This window comes from Rhineura floridana, chromosome 8 (assembly GCF_030035675.1).
Source record: "Rhineura floridana isolate rRhiFlo1 chromosome 8, rRhiFlo1.hap2, whole genome shotgun sequence".
Lineage (NCBI taxonomy): Eukaryota > Metazoa > Chordata > Lepidosauria > Squamata > Rhineuridae > Rhineura > Rhineura floridana.
In genome coordinates this window covers 87430296-87450184 of record NC_084487.1, presented here as the reverse complement: position 1 = coordinate 87450184, position 19889 = coordinate 87430296, and the positions used below count along the sequence as shown (strand labels likewise).

Genomic DNA, 19889 nt, shown 5'->3' with positions numbered 1-19889 from the left:
ATTAATAGTTTGGACAAGGATCTATTAGAACTCAGTTATGAACAGCCTGAATACTTAAAATGGTGTTCTGATTCTACATAGGGGGATTTCAGGTAATCCACATACAGCAAGACAATACCTTACTTGTAAAGACCAGGACAGAAGATCCACTACATACAGGAATTCAATTATTATTTGCCAGAGACTATCGTGTAGCTTAATGAATCAAATGCCCTGTTCTGAAATGATGAGAAAAGGTTAATCTTCTATTATTTAGTATGTAAGATACAAGCCTACATCCAACTTTTACACTGGTGCATTAACACATGACAGTATTAAGCAAGTTTCAACAAAGTTTTTTATCATCACTATAACTCAGTCTTCATAAAATATTCAATTGGCCTGTTTTGTTTTCTTGGTCTGTCAGAGTTAAGACCACATCAAAGTTACGACCAGGAGAAGTCCTGAGACTGCATATGCTACTGACCTGGACCCAATGTCCTATGTAATGATCTAATCCCCAGAACCATACAGGAAGCAAAAACATTATCTATAGATCAAACCATTTCCTTTGGTTTTTATTGTGTTGTGGCATTCGGCTCATTACTGTGGCAATCAGTTCATCAACACCAAGTTACTACACGTAGGGATCATAATATCCATACATACTATATCAAACAATGAATGATGAAATCCAACAGTAGAAATGTATTCTTATAGTATGCACTATTATATATAATTTTATTTATATAGCACCATCAGTGTACATGAAGTTGACAGAGTACAAAATGGTAGTCCCTTGCCCTGAGGAGCTTACAATCAAATTTGACAGAGGGGAACAGAAGAAGGGAAGGGTAACGAGGGAAACTATTTGTGGCTGTTTCAGTTGTACATGCTCAGGCTTAACTACAGGCTAAGCAACAGTAGGGCAGAGGTAGGAGGTATGCGAAAGGCTTTAAAGAAGAGGTGGGTTCTGAGGAGGGATTTTCAATGAAGTAAGAAAGATGACATCACAAATATTTTCTGGGAGGCAGTTCCAAGCAAATGGGGGAGCAAGAGAGAAAGGTCAAGACTTTTGAAGGAGCAGAAAACTTTTAGACAGTGGAAGGTGTTGAAGCTGGAGGACTGAAGATCATGGGCAGAGATGTACATATAGAAATGCAAGGAAATGGGGGGTCAGGAGGGAAGGCTATGAAAGGCTTTGAAAGTAAGGGCAAAGAGCCAGGAGATGGTAGGAAACCAATGTAGGATTTCTTGAACATTTGTGAGGAGGAAAAGAAGTTCTGTGAACAATACATGTTGCCTTCCCTCCATCTCAAAATCTGATTTGTTATGGTCTCCAAGAATCAGCTTCATACAAGAAGCAATGTGCATTATGGAACAGAGTTCTATATTAGTTTCCTTTGGGGGGGCAATCACAATTTTATGATAGGGAAAATGCCATTGACAGCAATTAACTGTACTTACCTTCCTTTTGCAGACCTCAAAAAGTCTTTCTAATTTTCACCCTTTAATTGGAACAGTACAGCGCATCAATTCCAGCATTGCAGACCACCTGAGAAAAGCCAAAGATGACAGCTATAATTTGTGTGCTACCCTGGCTGCTATGTCACTTTATGGCATACTTACTAGTATTGCCACCAAGTCATCTAGTGAGTAAATAATGTTATTTATCATATACAGCTTCACAAAACTCACTATGGAGCAAGTACCTGACATTTAGTCCTCCATTTAGCACCCCTTTTCCAATGTAAACATGAAATATGTGAAGGCTGCAGAGCAGGCAAGAGATAAGGGTGAAATAAAAAAGCAATTTTTTTTTACCATCGCTGAAACAATCACCAACAGTATTTGTTCAAACACCATTTTTCATTAATTTTTTTTATTTTTTATTCAAAGTTTCAAAAAACAAAACAAAACAAAACAAAAACAAATTAATAACTAATACAATAAAATAAAATGTTGACTTCCGATTTGTCGCAGATCAGTTATAGGTCTATAATATATAACAAACCTGTCTCTTAATATATTACAAAATCACTTTCCTCCAGTAGTTATCTTAATTAATCATCAAATCTCATTAACATCACTTTATTCTTTCCGCAAAAAGTCAAAGAGAGGTTTCCAGTCCTTGAGAAATATATCCATCGATTTTTCTCCAAATAAACATGTCGATTAATCCATCTCATCAAGTCTGCTAGGTCCAGTAATTTCAATAGCCATTCTTCCATTATCAGTGTTAATTCCATCTTCCATCTTCCATCCTTGCATCCATAATAATCTTGCTGTCATAGTCATAGTCATATAATAAGAGTCTGATGGGAATTTCCTTCCTCACAAGTATTTCCTTGCCATCAATTCTGAATGTGTTACTGAAATGTTGTTGTAAAGTCATATCTCTGTTCCTCTTTTTTACGAAATGCACTAGCACATCTCTTGAGAGTTTTTCCATTGTCACATATCTGTAATTAATTCTATAAATTTTCTCTATTTCAAGCTCCATCACATCATTCCAGGCCAGAAATTTTTTTTGAAACATTGATAGCTTTATCTCTGATATCTTCATCAATTTCTTCAGGGACAACGCTGAATTCCAAACAGTAATCTTTATCTCTAAGGTCCATAAACTCCAAATCTTTTTCCAGTTCCACATTTGATATATCTGTTCCAATCTCCAGGACTTGCATCTTCCCTTTAATTTTTCTTTCTTCTTCTATTGCTTGTCTAGTTATATCTCTGATCTCATCAACCTCCTCTCTCATAAAATCCCCTATTTCTTTCAGCTCCTGCTTCATTTTGCCAAATTCAATTTTCATCTCTTGTTTGCCATGTCTAAGTTCTTGTTTCGTTATCTCAATCTCATCCATTATTTTCTAAAACATATTTACTTCCAGGGTCTCAGCCACTTTCTTAATTGTCATTTTTAAAACCAAGAAGAAGAAAAAACCCCTTCAATTTCCAATATAGCACTATTCCCAAGCAAAGAGCAATTTATTTCTTTTTCCAGCAACAAAGGAGTTAATATTCCAAACCTGATGACATCATAATGTAGACAGCACAAACTGCCTTATCTCTTGTGTGTCCAAGAATGCAAAACAAATTTAGTTCACAGCATCCAAATAGTTAGTGGCATAAAGAACAAGCAGATTCGTCAAAATGAAGTAGACCAGAAAAAATAGTCCCAGACATATAATACTCAAAAGTTCATATAAATCAAAAATTTTCTCCTCAGATTAGATATCTCCCATCCGTTTGTATCTTTATAATTCTCAATTCCAGGCCAGCTTTTTGCAATAAAAACAAAGATAAGTTATTTCGATTTCCTTCCGCCTTAATTCCGTGTATAAAAGAGAAAAGTTATAACTCACCCAGGGATTCTTTACTGCTGATTCTTTTAACAAATCTCTTTACTGCAACAATTTAAGCCAAATGATAAGGATAGAAAGAAGAATGCTTGCCTGTTAGAATCTGTTTTTCTTTGAAGAAAAGAAAAACGTCTCGCTTAATCAGTTTGAGCTTGCTTGAAATTCCTTGGCTCCGTCCAATGTTGCTGGCTGGTCCTTTGTTCATAGGCAATCCTAATGAATTCAAGTCCCCCAACAAACACAACGAAGCTTGTGGATGATCTCTTCGTTTCTCCCTTGCCTGGGAGAAAGTTTTTACCAGTCAAAAAAAAACCTTTTGACTGGTTTTAAAACTGAAAAAGCTTCCTCTGAGACGAGAGCTCGTCTCAGAGGCAGGCACAAGCGAAGCAATCCTTCCCAGAAGTCGTTCAAACACCATTTTTGATGCATAGATCCTATTATTATTTTGCAGTCAACTACAGAAACAACATAAAAGAGTGGCAATTACTGGGCTGGATCCAGAATGGCTGCTTGACTAATGTTAAGATTCCTTCCTTTCCCAAGAGGGACCAAGGTCCAATGATCTGTGGCAGAAAGGGGGAAACTGATTTTCATAGATCCACACTTCCTCCTGCAGCCCCTCATGATGTTCCAGAGGGTCACCTACACTCTGGAACACATTTTTCAGATTTTCAGGTGGAACAGGGAGCTGCAGGGGGAAGAAGGAATCAATGAAAATCTCTTCCTGCTCCCTTCTTCCAGTGCAGGTGGAATTCCACCAATCATAAGTCAATTAAATCCACTGTCGTCTAGATATAAAGAAATGTGAGTCATCAATATCATTTATACCCATACCTATTTGTACCACAGTCTATGGAGACTGACAGGACAATCCAAACCCCAGGCAGGCACTTGCAGTGCCTGGTGGGGCAGCAGAGTGACTGCATATCCACAGCCCTATTACCGCCCTGAGCTCCTACTGCAGCGTTTCCCAACTAGTGGGCCACCAGATGTTGTTGGACCACAATTCCCATCTTTCCTGACCATTGGCAATGCTGGCTGAGGCTGATGGGAGTTGTGGTCCAACAACATCTGGTGGCCCACGAGTTGGGAAAGGCTGTCCTACTGTGAGGAAGGGCAGGATATAAATCTAATAAATAAATTACTCATGCTGGATGAGATAGAGAGTAGTCAAAAACATTGAAGGATGGTGTAGTAATCAGGTCAAATGTTATCAAGTGACAGCAGTGGAGTCAGCTTGGAATTTAGTGGATCCCTAGTGTATACAGCCCCACAACACTCCGTTCCTACATGCTGCAGCCTGCAGCAAACCTGACAGCAATACATCTGTGTGCCTGTGCTTTCAGCAGGTAGAACAGGGAGTTCAGCAGGCAAAGGCCAGTGAACCTATTCTTGGCTAGGTGGAAAGAGGCTTCTGCTCCATCTACCACCCACAACCCCACACACAGCAGATCACGAATTTAGATTGATCCCTAAGATCCTAGGCTTTTATCAGTAGCAATCATAAACAATGTTTGTGCTATTGACATGTTTCTCACACACAGTCCAATTCAAAGTCAATTCAAAGTTCAAGTTTCTCCATCACATGGGGATATTTGCAATCATCACATGATGCAATCAGCATAGAATCAAACTGTCCTAAATCATCACATGAAGCCTATGAACACACATTCTATTACAGAGTGAAATCACTGGTCCACCTACTCTAAATATATCTACTCCAACTGACAGAAGATCTCCAAAGCTGTAGCCACAGGTGTTTGCCTAACATCATTATGATTTGATATGTTGCTGTTTGGATATGGGATCTTCTGCATGCAAGAGTCCAATGTACAATGAAACTTGAGGCCACAATATTTGTGAGAAGTCGCAAGCAGTTTCAGAAGTTGCTGAAAGCAGGGTTCTATTGGAATAATTACTCAATGCCATCAAACAATAGGGACCTCACCACAAGATGTCTGAAGAATAATAAAACCAAAGATGGATTCTGTAGTTGAATCACTTGAGCTAGATAATTACATATTCATTTATAACACATACTGCTACTCCTGCAATTCCTTTTATTCCTGTTTGTTTTTGCTTGACAAAAAAACTGTTGGAGAAAGCTATTTATGCTCATAATGTCACCATATTCACAATAATCTCATTTGGAATATGAATTTGTCCAGCTCACAGTGCTCAGCTTTATTATGAGTTGACAACTATTTATCCCTAAAAATTCTTCTCCAGCTCAGAATGTAAGGAGATGTTGTGAGATTGATCCAGGAGATTAAAATAAGATTGTTAACCTATTAAAAACTACTAAGAAATTGTTAGACATTTTAATCCACATAGTATTCCTCCAGAACAGTTGCCTACAATAAAAAGTATGCACTTATATTCTAACAGTTTTCATATAAGCTATTGTGATTTAAGAATGAAATTCTGTGTTAAATTTCTCACTGCAATCCAGCACTGCTCTTTAGTCATGTAACCCTTCTAGAAGGAAATATTGAGAGACCCTTAACTACAACAGCACTACTGGATGCCATTATAATTAACAAGGACATGCAAAAAGTAAATTAACAGTTATGTTTTATAATCATGTGAAAGTGAAATGAGCTCATGAAGAGGTCCAAGTACTTACTGTGATCTCATTAGCCAAATTTTACATGCTATTTTATATCATACTGCTAGAGTATTAATTTGCCAGTGAGTTCTGTATATGCATGAAAGCATATTTTAAGTATCCAGTAATTAACCATAAGAACTATTTGGTAATATCATGATCTAAAAAACCTATACAAATGACAAATTCTGTTATCTTTCCAATATCCCTGTTTCAAAAGTTTACCTTTCCCTTTAATTTAGATATAAATTTGAATTAAGCCAAGATGTTTCAGCCTACCAAAAATTATAGTTACATATGTTTTGATTAAAGCAAGATATTGTTAAGAAAATACACTGTTTATTATGCAACAACATGATCCTGGTCACTCACAGACCATTGTCCTCTTATGTTGGAAGCAGGATGATGGACTAGATCTAGATTGTAAATCAACCTTGGCCTTCTCACTCTACCATGTCAGAGGGTGTGCAAGATTTGTGAATTGCTGTACAGGGCAGCTGTCACTACATGGCAAACTGTTCAGGTGCAGCATCTCACAATGTACATCTGGCAATTATTTACATGCAATATGAGCACCGTTGCCAAAAGACTTGCAGCAGTGTAGGGAAATGTAAGCCACATAGTGAGCTGCTGTACCTGAAGGGCTTGACATATAACAAAAGCTGTCACACAGAATTAATTTAAAGTGGCCTGTGTGCAGCAGTTGTAACATGTGTAGAGGAAAGTGCCTCCTTTGGAAAGTTGCATTCCCACATTACTCTCTATTGCAGACCATTCTTCGGAATTTCTTTTGCTTAGATCCATGTATTTTTCTCTTGTGCCATCACAGAAGAGGGCTCTGCCCCAAAACATGTGTCCAACAACTAAGCAAACTGAGCAGGGAAGCGAGGTATTTGTCTGGTTTGTATTCATGCTTCTCATATAACTATTAGGCACAAGAGTCAGGGTGATGATTCTATCAAAGAAAACCATACTAGGAACACCCTGAAAATTACTCATACTGCATAGTCTAAAATAAAATCTGGATTTAATATTTATTTATTTAAACAGGCTTAACATAAATAGATTAACACAAGACAAGCAGAGCTTCACAGCTCCTGTGGAAGACTCCTTCCTTCCCAAAGATGATTCATTTAAAAAAGGGGAGGAATAACTAACTTTTACCTAGGAAAACTGGTGGAAAGCACTGTCAAGGATAAAATTACTATTATTTATTTATTATTTGATTTACATCCAGCCCTTCCTCCCAGCAGGAGCATAGGGCAGCAAACAAAAGCACTAAAAACACTTAAAAAGTTTATTTATTTTATTTTATTTATTATGTGATTTATATCCCACCCTTCCTCCCAGCAGAAGCCCAGGGCGGCGAACAAAAGCGCTAAAAACACATAAAAACATCATAAAAACAGACCTTAAAATACATTAAAACAAAACAATTTTAAAAACATTTTTTCAAAAAGCTTTAAAAGCATCTTTTAAAAAGGGTTAAAAATGTATTGTATATGGCGCCTGTTGATTCAGTCCCATAACCAGGCCTGAACCCAGACTGGGATGGGTCAAGATAATCTGTTTCATCCAAGAGTACTTGCAATTGCTGCACCACAACCCTCTCAATCACCTTCCCTAAAAAGGGGGTATTTGTGACCGGTCGGTAGTTGCCGCAAACCAATGGGTCCAGGGTGGGCTTTTTCATGAGTGGTCGGATCACTACCTCTTTCAGGGTGGCTGGAACCACTCCCTCTCACAATGTGTTAACCACAGGGCACGTCTATTCCCCCCCGTCTCACATCCAGGGAGGGCCAGCCTTCTGCCAGTTACGGACTATCACTCTGAAGGCATCTTGCGATTTTCTCCTATCATTCAGTTCACTGCACAGGCTCTCACCCTGCACAAGAACTACACATGAGCCATATGTCCGCCCCACTACCAATCTCCTCTGGATTGGTTAGAAAAACAGAAGAAATAGAAAAGGGTAGCACCCTTGCCCTTGGGACTCTCTAAGGGGATCCCCTTTGGTGTCGCCCCTTCAGTGGTGACCCCGCCAGCGGCAGGCTTGCTGCCCAAGGGCAGCTGGGCTTTTATGCCTCCTGACCCAGCCAGCAGCTGATGCAAGAGGCTGCAAGATTAACTGCAGCCTCTCTTTGGAGCCAGGATCAGGCAGGGAGTCCCAGTCCTTGCAGCACTTACCAGGGACTACAGCTGTCTCAAGAGACAGCAACCCAGAGGACCAAGCAGCAAGCACCCAGATGCTCATGTACTCACTCCCAGGGCAGGTCTTCTTCAGTCCCCCTAGTGCTGCAGCTCTTCCCGTAAGCATAGGGGAACTATATGCTACTAAACATATAGATGAACAAGTCTTGCTGAAGCAGAACCAACATGGCTTCTGTAAGGGTAAATCCTGTCTCACTAACCTATTCGAGTTCTTTGAGAATGTCAGCAAGCATATAGAGGTGATCCAGTTGCCACTGTGTACTTAGACTTTCAAAAAACTTTAACAAACCACCTCACCAAAAACTCCCAAGTAAGCTTAGCAGTCACAGAAAAAGAGAAGTCTGATTATACCAAATTGCTCAGGGGTGGTTAAAACAAAAAGGGACTGTAAAGAGCTTCAAAAGGATTCTCCCAACTAAGTGAATATGCAATAAAATGGCAAATTCAATTCAATGTAAACAATGATAAAGTAAGCAAAAAAACTTCACACACATACTCATGGGGTCTGAACTAGCAGTGACAGACCAGGAACAAGATCTTGGGGTCATATCAGATAGCTTGATGAAGATGTTGAGCCAGTGTGTAACAGCTGTGAAAAAGGTGGATTCCATGCTAAGAATCATTAGGAAAAGGATTCAAAATAATATCATAATGCCATTATATAAATCTATGGTGTGACCACACTTGGAATACTGTTCTGCTCACCTCACCTCAAAAAGGATGTTGTGGAGCAGGAAAAAATTCAGAATACGGCAACCAAAATAGTGCAACTCCCTTATGAGGAAAGGTTACATTTGTGGCTTTTCAGTTAAAAGAGGAGATGATAGTGGTGTATAAAATTATACATGGTATGGAGAAAGCAGGCAGACAAAAGTTTTTCATCCTCTTTCATAACACTAGAACTAGGGGACATCCAAAGAATCCGTACACTGGAAGATTCAGGACAGTCAAAAGAAAGTACTTCTTCACACACCACATTGTTACTATGGAATTTGCTCCCAAAAGAAGTAGTAATGGGCAACGGCGCAATGGTAGAGCATCTGCATTGCATGCAGAAGGCCCCAGGTTCAATCCCTGGCATCTCAAGGTAGGTCTGGGAGAGAACCCTGCCTGAAATCCTGGAGAGCCACTGCCAGTCAGTCTAGTTGATACTGAGCTAGATGGACCAATGGTCTGACTTAATATAAGGGAACTTCCTATGTTGCCATAGTGAGGACCACCACCTTGGATAGCTTTAAAAAAGTAGACAAATAAATGGAAAATAAGGCTACTAACAGCAACTAGCCATGATGGCTAAGTTCTCATTCCACTGTCAAGAGGCAGTATGCCTGTGAATACCAGTTGCTGGGGATCACAAGTAGGCAAAAATGGAAAATTTCCTTACCGTGAATTTCTATTTGTAGATAGGGCTGGAGGACATTCCTGATTAGGGATGGCTCCTCCTACTGGTCATGACAGGCAGGGTCTAGAAACTTCTTAGTCTCCTCTCTGGGGGGAGGAGTCATCCCACCCTCCAGAACGAGCTGACAGAGCAAGAACTCCTCAACCCTATCAATGCCAACCATGCAGACAGTTATTAAGCAGATACCTGTACAAAGTAGTAACTAGGAAAAGGTAATAACTAGAGACAAAAACAGACAACTGGAGAAACACTTCACACAAAATGAGATACACGCAGTGCTAGACATCATGTGAAAATGTAAGACGCTAGCAGAATGCCTCAAGCCCCCAACCCCTCGCTCCAGAAGGCCGTAGCAGAGGAAGGAGAGGTGGGTGGAATGTCCTCCAGCCCTATCTACAAATAGAAATTCATGGTAAGGAAAATTTCCATTTTTGCTATAAAGGGCTGGAGGACATTCCTGATTAGGGATATCACTGTGCAGTATCCACATCCCCAGGGTGGGCTTCCTCTGTGTGAAACTAGTGATGTAACACCTTCTGGAACGCCTTGCTACCAAACACGGCGTCAGCTGGGGAATAGGAATCTATTTTATAATATCTGATGAGGGTGTGTGGAGAGGCCCACGTGTCTCCCAACAGATGTCCATGATTGGGAAACCGCCCTTGCCTGATGCAGAGGCAGCCGCCCTTACAACAGAATGTGCTGTGACACCTGCTGCAGGGTCCTTACCCAATGCCTAATGGTCCTGAGCTATGGCCGCCCTTAACCAGTGAGAGATGGAAGAGGTAAACACCTTCTTCCCTTAGAGTTCCCCAAGAAATATACAAACAAGAGTTGGAATGTCTAAACTCCAGAGTGCAGCTCCCCCAACATCCAACAGGTTATGGTGCCACCTATGTTCCTGAGTGCAGGAAGGAGATGGGCAGGAAAACGGTAAGTCCACCTCCTGAGGCCTATAAAAAACTGATGTGATGGCACCAAAATACTGTCATATAATTCAAGGTGTTCAGAAGGCAGGTGGCCGTAGGGTCTAAGAGTGAGCCTGCTAGTGCCAACAAGATCCAGTTTTGGCTCCAGGATGGGAACTTGTGACCCGTCTGCGGAGAAACGAGAATCACCCCTTTAAGGAAACGCTTAGAGCAAGCAGTTTGAAGACAACAGGGAACCCCCCAGACTAGAGAATATACCACGGAGGGAAGCTGCCTGACACCAGAGGACAGCTGCACTAAACCCTTTGTCCAACCTGAGTGTAAAAAACTCCGGAAAGCCTGAATGCTTCTGGACAATGGATCCACCAAGATTTTTGAGCACCAGCTCAAAAACACCCTCCAGGTGGAGAGAGACCCCTATTGGTAGACTGTTTATGTGAGGCCAGGAATATATCCAGGACTTTCCCCGAAAAAAACTTGTCCTTCAACCCAATCTGCTCAGCGTCCAAGCTGTCAATTTTACATTCCATTAATTGGAGAGAAACAACTACCACTGTAGCTCCCTCTTAAGCCATGTCTGGAATGGACACCCGAATTTTCACCTTTGTCGGAATGGTATCTTGGAATGGAAGCAGAAGCTACTGAAAGGACTGGGGGACGAACCTCAACAATTTGATTATAGCCCGACACCCTCCTGCAATTAGGTCAGAAAGAGCATGCCCACTGAACACTGGTAAGGTTTGCTATTTATATGTTAGAATGGTTTGACCTTATTCAAAACTCTGAGGTAGAAGCTTCTGCAGCTAGATGCAGCTTCTCACACTTATTTCTGCTGGCAGAAACTTGCAATGTCATGTAGACCTGTGCAGCGGCAACCATCCCCATAATCAAACTTTGTTTAAAGGGACATAAAAGACTAGAAGGATAGGGGCTGCTTGTTTTCTAGATTAGACAACATAGAAACAAGCATTTTCTGCTCCCTGATTCTATTGAACCAATCCTCGGACCGGGGTTATCTGTGAAAGAGAGGAATGAAGAAATTTATGTTATGTTTAACACATAAATGTAAGTGGACTGCTTTCAAGCCATTTCCGACTTATAGCGACCCCATAAATGCTTTGGTTGTGTTCATAGGGTTTCTGTGGTAAGCACTACTCGGAGGTGGCTTACCATTGTCTTCCTCTGAGGCCGAGAGGCAGTGACTGGCCCAAGGTCACCCAATGATCCCCACAGCCATGTGGGGATACGAACCATGGGCTCCCATGTCATAGCCCAACACTCCAGCCACTACCCCACACTGGCTCTCATTGAAAACATACATATTAATGAATACTGAACTGACAAGGCTCAGGCAGAAAAAACAGAATAGCCTCTGAGGTTGAATGGCCATTATGTGCAAGCCAAGTTACACCTATGGTATAGAAAACTGAGCTCTTCTGAAGCTGTGTATACCGTAAGCCAGTATACTGAAACCCTGACAACACAGAGGCGAGTGTAACTTTTTCAATGTCTAGGGATATAGCCTTATGAAACTAGAAAAAGAGACAGGCCCATATTTCAATTCCATCCACCAGGACACTTAACCCCCAACCTTGGGGGGGGGCGCGCTCAGACTCCACAAGGGTTCATAAGGTTGAAGGGAGTTGCCTTCAAGTCAATTCCAACCCATGACAACCCCATGAATAGGGCCTCATGGCAAGCGGCACTCAGAGGAGGCCCACCATTGCCTTCCTCTGAAACTGGCAGGCAGTGACTGGCCCTACACCGCACTGGCTCTTCATAAGGTAATCATCTGAATTTATTCCAAACTGCAGCTATTGAGATAAGCCAACTGTTCTTGCAAATACTACCACATGTAAGGATTGTGGGCCTTCTCCTGTGGGGAGGAGGTGTAATAACTTTTTGAATCCTCACAAAAAGCTTTGAGGGTTTTCCATTTATATACTTTCTGACTGTGGCCCCCTAAAGAAGCCAACAGGCTCCTCTGTTGTTGTTCCAGCAACACTCCCTGGGCCTACCTTTTCATGCCTTTGAGAGAATCAGCTCTCGAAATGTCTCAGCCCAGGTTACTCATGTCCTGTTATGAGGAGAAAAATGTAACATTTCCACAGGAAGAAACCTGAAATACCTCAGATTTCTTCTCAGTTATTTCACCCCTTATGTTTCCGAGGGAGGAGGGAACAGACATAGCCAACCTGAGGTTGACTAGGTTTAAGGGAGTCACTTTGTGTAATCCTTCCACATAAAGGGAACACACTTAGGTCTTCGGATGACCACCATCTGACATGATCTATAACCTTTCTTCAGTGAGTACACTACACGTATCCACAACCTCACGCCTTGACCTAAGCACCTGGCATCAGGGCTAGAACACAAGAGGGAATACCTTGTCACCCAAGCTTAGGCATCCCCAATGCCCCCCAAAATCTTGATAAGCACCTTTTCTTCCAGCTAACAACCTCTGCGTAAAGGGACCTCACATCAGCCATCAAGGCAGAAGCCAGAGAAAGCTAGACCAATTCAAAAACATTGTGAAAAGAGCCCACTCAGCCCTCCAAACAGTACTGAAGGGGTGTAGGAAAATAAACCACCACTGTGGGCTGTTTGGCAGGAGCAGAAGGAAACATTTTTATTTTATTTTATGCCCCATGGCCAGGAACTGGGACGAGGGCTCGGGTGCCACATGCTGTTCCTTAATTTACCAGTAAAGCTGCCTAGTCAGAGCCAAGGAGCCAGGGGTAAAATATCAGGTGCGGATTCCAATTCGTCCCCTGAAAACTTAAAACAGAAGCAGCCTCAGATTTCTGGTTCCACGAGAACTGGGTACTTACTGCTGGGACAAACTGCTGGAGGAGCTCAAAGAGGAAGATCCCACAAAATGGCTGCCAAAAGAAGATCTGTGGGATTTCCTCCAAATATAGCTTGTAGCTCCAAGTTGCCCTGGCTTGTATGTCTCCTTCATGTAGGATATCTCCCCCAAGGAAGAGCCCCCTTAATATCCTGGGAATATACATAACATCTAACCAGGATAGAGACTAGGATCCTTGCTGCAAACACGAAGTGCTTCTTTGTCTATTAGTAGGCAGCTTTGATTTACATGGGAATGCCCATTCTACATCCCACACATCATCAAAAGCCTGAGGACAATAACCAGCTTAGCATCAATCCACGGAAAGCCTTTTTCACTCCCGCTGAATTTGACTGGGCATGGGCATCGCCTCTCCCCTCAGTTTCTGAGAACTGCAGCACTCTACACACCTTCAGAAAAAGGGACTGAAAAACCTCTAAGGCAAAGAGCCTAGGTTGCCTATGGGTCACCTCTAGATCCTTTCCTGATGACTCCCCCTCTTCCCTCTCAGGTTCAGGGGAATCATCCAAATCAGACAATGCCCCCTGTTGGCCATAAACCTGCTTGGGCAACTGTCCTTGTACCTGTAACCCCTAGAACATAGTGGGTGTGGGGTGTGCATGTGTCCAAGTGTCTGATCAGTCCTGTTGACTCATAACACCCTCTACCAGTCCACTGCGTCCAGTGAGATCCTTGTCTCCCGCCATGGGCGCTCCCTGAACCCCCCCACTGCACAATATGTCAGGGAATGGGAGTATGTCACCCAGGTTGATGTTAGGGGGTGTGCCACCCCAGCTGATGGCCAGGATAGAATGAAAGAGGAATCTGGTATAGCTGTAGCACTATGGCAAACTGCTATATCTCCTCTCCCTGTGTGAGTCGCCAGAGTGACATCTGTGCCTCCGCTTTCCCTAATGGGATCGCCTGCTTGAGAGCTTGCCCCACTTACTTTTAAGGGCATGGTGAAAGAGGCCACTGATTTCAAGGAAGATAAACCTCTTGACCCCAGACATGAACTTAGGAAACTGAGAATGGAGGGGGACTTCCATACCTTCAGCAGGAATACTCACACACCCCCGCTGCTCCCGCTTGGGGTTGGGGAGAGTGCAGGCTGATAGCTTGTTTGCACTGGCAGCTCACGAGAATCCATCACATCTCCCATGTAACAGGAGTCTTGGCGGGAGAACGAGGAAGAGGCAGGCAAAGCCATAAAGTGGCAACTGCACTTAGAAAAGAAGTGCGGGAAACCGCTGCAACGGTGAACTGCCGTAGCGGGTGCCGCTCAACCCCCTGCTGCTGTGCACGATCCGATTTGGGGGTAGATACCCCTAGGCAGCACACCTCACTGGTTCTTCTCCTTGGAAGCAAGAAATCAGACTCCCTTCAAAAGTGGCTGTCGCTGTTGCTAAAGCACTGTGGCTAGCCAAGCTCCGTTGCTTTCAAGAACACCTCACACGGCGCCAAACTTCCCAGCTGGATTGAACAATCCTCCCAAGCCCCTGGACCCATGATGTGAAGGCGGGGGGGGAGAAAAAAAAGCAAAGGATGGAGACAGAAGAGATAAATAGTTAACATTAAGGAGAGGAGAACAACTGAAAACAGAAAGAACAGAAAAAAAACGCCAAAAAACAGAGGTAAGAGGAAATTCTGAGCAGAGAGAAGACCCAACCTTCACTAGCTGCAGGCAGGTACGGTCTGGAGGGTGGGATGACTCCTCCACCCAGAGAGGAGACTAAAAAGTTTCTAGACCCTGCCTGTCACGACCAGTAGGAGGAGCCATCCCTAATCAGGAATGTCCTCCAGCCCTATCTAGCAAAGAGCTCTTAAGCTCAGGTCCTGCTTGCACACTTCCCAAAGGTATACAGCTGTCCATTGTGAGAACAGGATGCCATTTGCCTGATTCAGCAGGCTCTTCTTATGCTCTTTGGTCTACTTAAGTCCCATTGATTTAAATGGGCCTAATCGAAGGATTACTGAATCTGGAATGAATCCTTGAGCAGCATGTATAAATAAATAAGGGTCTACTCCAACCTTCTCTAAAAGAATAAATTGGGCTCTGGGTTTACAGATAATTGGATACTACAAAACAGTTGCAACTCATGAAAGAAGCTTCAATTGTTTTTAATCACTACTACCAAAACACAACTGTTTATTCATTTATTTATTATTTGATTTATATCCTGCCCTTCCTCCCAGCAGGCGCCCAGGGTGGCACTATAACAACACACTGTACCTTGATTGTGTATGCACTTCTTTGGGAAGAAAACAAGTAAATGCCTGATTCACAAAATCTCCTGCAGCATTTTTCATTACTTTAATGGCATTGATCCTTGAAAGCAAAGCAAATGAACTGCAGCCTCATCCCATCCTCATGTCCAACTATCTAATATCTTTCTGGATTATTTTTCTTAAGCTGCCCCCTTATTCAGACTAAAACAAATAAAGCATTAGCATATTTAGAAAACTATTCCTTAAATGAAACAATACATTCATGTTCAAGTACCTTTAAAATAACAGTATAAAACAGTATAAACGGCAAGGGGTTGTCCCCACAAAGAAAGACACAAGAGTCTAACAGTGCAATCCAACACATGACTACTCAGAAGTAAGCTCCATTGGGTTCAATGGGACTTACTCCCAGGTAAGTGTGCATTGGATTGCAGCCTAACTCCTGGCTGGCAGAGTTTGATGGATCAGTGCATCAAACCACATCCACCACATCCACGGCCTCTCTGCTCACACCGGGCAGGGCAGAAGGTGAGGGTTAGGGGAAAAATGCCCCTTCACTGCATTAACTCCCAGGCCCAGTGGATACTGTGCTGGTACAGCCCCACCTCCCAAAACAACTGATTTCAAGGGTTTCTGCTGGCTACCACTGGCACTAATTTCCACCCATTGTTTGGGTCACTCCTTGCCAGTGGGGGCTGCTGCTGGTGGCTGGGCAAGGCAAAGGGACACCTGCACTCCATCCAAACTCCCTCCCCACAGTGGATGGGGGCTTGGATTGCTATGCCTCAGTACAGTTTGCAGAGATTACATATATGTACAGTATATGCTTTAATTCTGTACTATTACTACACACAGGGAGATTAAGCAATGTGTGTAATGTTCTCCCATACTCCTTTGGAAGTGCCTCACATGGTCCAGTTCCCCCCAGCTGAAGTTTCACTGGCTTGAAAATTATCCAAGGTATTTCTCCCAAAGCTGAGAAGCAGCTTGGCCAAATTCCAAACCAATCTGAATTCACCAAATTTTCCAAGATCCAGCCATTGAAAACAGTCCCTATGCAAATCAATGGAGATTATTAAGGCAAGGGGGTTCCTTTTGATGGACTATATTGCCCCCTGGAAATAGTTTTCCCTGAGTGCAACCCTTAGAGCAGGGATGTATTCTCCAGTTTAGAGGCCAATCTGAGGTTGAGGAAAATTTGGGGGCTTCTAATGCGTATCTCCAAGAGACATGAATGTATCCAAAACTCATTTCTGTGTATGAGCCCAGCAAACATCAGCAGCAGCATCTCTAGTATCCAGACAACAGAAACAGCTGGCACAGAAAGCTAACCTATAATGAAGATGTAGACATTCTTATTTATACTGGGCAGATAACATAGACCTATTCTGTTCAGACTGATTAACATAGACTGATGAACAGAACTTACATGGTTCAAAAGGAAGTAGTATGTATGCTGCTCAATAAAATAGACACTTGAAGCATTTTTACATTCTCATGGAATGAACATTTAAACTGATGCAGCCAGTTGGGATTACTGTATTCTTGAAATCACTGTTAATACAGGGTGGTTATTAAGTGGCCAGGTTGCAAATACAAATAAATAGGTGTCACTCTACTTTTGTTCTTGATTGATATACTTTGTTATGTCAACAGAAACAAAGCTATCAAAGACATCTTCTGTTAGATTAAACATGATTACAACACAGAAATGATTAGACAATATCTCTGGGCAAAACTTTTACCTTCACACTCCTCAATGAAAAGTACTAAGAGCTGTATTTCCTTCCTCCATTTCAAAAACATCACAGAACCAAGTTTCCAATTTTACATAATTTCATGGTTCAAGACTAAAACTCCAAAAAATATTAACCACCCACAGAGATCACCTTGACATGCTTTTGCTGCAGAAAATAGAACATTATACTAACTACTGAACCCTGAAGCATATTCAAAACATCACTTCCTATTTGTAAAATATACAAAGAAAATGGGGCAAGTAAGAATATTTTTAAAATACATTATATTTTTTCTGCATAAAATTAGAAAGTTTTGCCCATGCACATATTTTCTAACATGGGCAATTTATGCATATGATGCCTGTATTGGCTAACTAAAGTTTGCTTTGTTGTCAGTCACAGATGCAAATGAACCTGTATGCATGCATCTATATATTTGCATATGTGTTTATGTATTTCAGAAATCAAATTCACAGTAACAAAAAAATAAGGCATATCAGTCTATTCTCATATAAGTTAGCCAATACTTGTTAATCTTAAATTATCTTCAAATAATTATTACTATTTGGACAATAGAGTACTTTTCCCATTCACCTGAATTGTACAATGTTCCAATGTGTAGTAGCAACTGAAACCTGGAGTTGAGAAGTCACTACACACTCTAGCACTTTGCTCAAATATGGCAGATTAGAGATTGGCCAGAAATTATCTAATATAGTGGAGTTCAGTGAAGGTTTCTTCTAATCATTTTTAACAAAACGTTTTGCAATGCCTCCTTTAGACTCACTGAAATAACGTTCATTGGTAAAGTATTATTTATCTTACCCACATGGCCAATCTACCGATAGGCTTCCTTTATCAGCCAAGGAAAAGCAAAAATCAAGCACACGGGTGGTTGGCTCCATCCCTTCAAAGATCCTATTCATATCCTCCAGCTAAACAAACTGAAATGGGGCTGGAATGGCCATTACTACTGCCATCATATTCCCTCCTTATATTTCACAGAATCCACTTGATTACTTGAGTTATGGATCTTAAAGGCCGCCACCATTTTTTCAAGGAAAACTGCTCAATTTATTTTACTTATTCATCAGCAAGGAAAACAGATGTACATTCATATTTCAGCTAAACAAAACAGATGGTGGAGCTTACTAGATATCTTTAGGACTCGTGAATGTTTCAATTTGATTATTTAATGTTTAACACTATGACATAGGGATATCTTTTCCAATAAATTGTTAGCTCCTGGTATCAGAGTGATTTATAATCACTGATTTGAATCATGACTTAAAATCAGCAAGATAAAAGTCCTGTTTAAATAATGGATTTAAATCAAGTTTCTCATTGATATTTTATATATTTCCTAAACAAAATGGTACAAATCCAGTGCAAACCATTTTCATTTAAAACTAAATAGAGTAATTTGTTTCATTCACTTTTGTTTTGTTCTTACAGTCAGGGCTTGCATCTCTTTGTCACACTGCATACATTTTGCAACCTATAGATGGAATGTCTTTTAAATATTCTTCTATAGGATCTCTTTCTTATAACCATAACTGATGATAGCTTGTGAGATTAAGTGTTTCTCATTCCAGTGTTGCTCCTTCTTGCTTTATCCTACCTTGGCACAGTCCCACCCAGCAGGGAACAGGTGCGCACATACAAACTGAGCAGGATTTAACCTCCACTGGTCAGCTTTCCTTCACCTAGTGGATATTAGGGGGAGGGGGAAAGGGGCTGCTTTCTTTGACTGTATGTGCAGTTTCCCAGTATACACAGCCAAATTGAGCACGATTTAACTCCCGCTCATCAGCGCACCTGCAGCCAACACAGAATTGAATCCTGCCCTCCTTCCCATCAGCTGATGTCACAAGTGATGTCAGATGATTGGCATGTAGGTGTGTTTTGGGGAAAGTGAACTGGACCCCTGGCAGGTCAAGGCTGGCCAATGAGCCAGAGGTCCCCCACCTCTGCCCTCATGGCACAGCTTCATTGGATACAGCCCTAACTGTTTAAATGTAGGCCTAACATGGTTATATATTGATTTAATTTGAATCTAATTATTTAAAAGAAACTTAGATCCAATCTTTACATCAGTATTTGCAATTTGTAAAAAATTGGAAATACAATTTAAAATGTTTAAAAATACTTCAACAAAAATCAATTTTCATCTACCTTGCATGAGATTAAAAAGAAATTACGACAAAATGTAGCATATCCTAAAATAATGATTTCAATTTGTTTTGTCTAATTAGGTGGAGGTACAAGTGGCACTCGGTTGTATCCAACTAAGTTCTACTGAGAGTAGACCTATTGTAATTAATTAACCTAAGTTAGTCATGTCCATTCATTTCAGTGGATTTATTCTGAGTATGACTAACATTGGATATAACCCACTGCCTTTTGGGAATCACTGTTAATTTCTGACCCTTGAACTAGAAGTGAAATATCCAAGTCCTTGTGCTACAATTTCTTTAATACAAACTGGTAAGACTGCACAGGCAAAAAAAAAAAAACCTTTAATTTTTCCAAATAGAAAAAACAGAAATTTGGGGAAACACTAAAAATCTCTCCCATGA

General features: G+C 41.4%; 1 protein-coding gene across 9 annotated transcripts in view; it reads right to left on the bottom strand.

The window, feature by feature from the left end:
* The window catches only part of FOXP2 (forkhead box P2), a 655565-nt gene that overhangs the window by 451315 nt on the left and 184361 nt on the right, over positions 1-19889 (bottom strand). For 7 of the 9 annotated variants that reach the window (XM_061640035.1, XM_061640027.1, XM_061640024.1 and 4 more), the window contains one exon: positions 1447-1534. The exons of the other annotated variants lie outside the window; for them this stretch is intronic. The gene's annotated coding sequence lies outside the window, so the exon portion shown is untranslated. The remainder of the gene's footprint in view (positions 1-1446; positions 1535-19889) is intronic. 9 annotated transcript variants of the gene reach the window in all.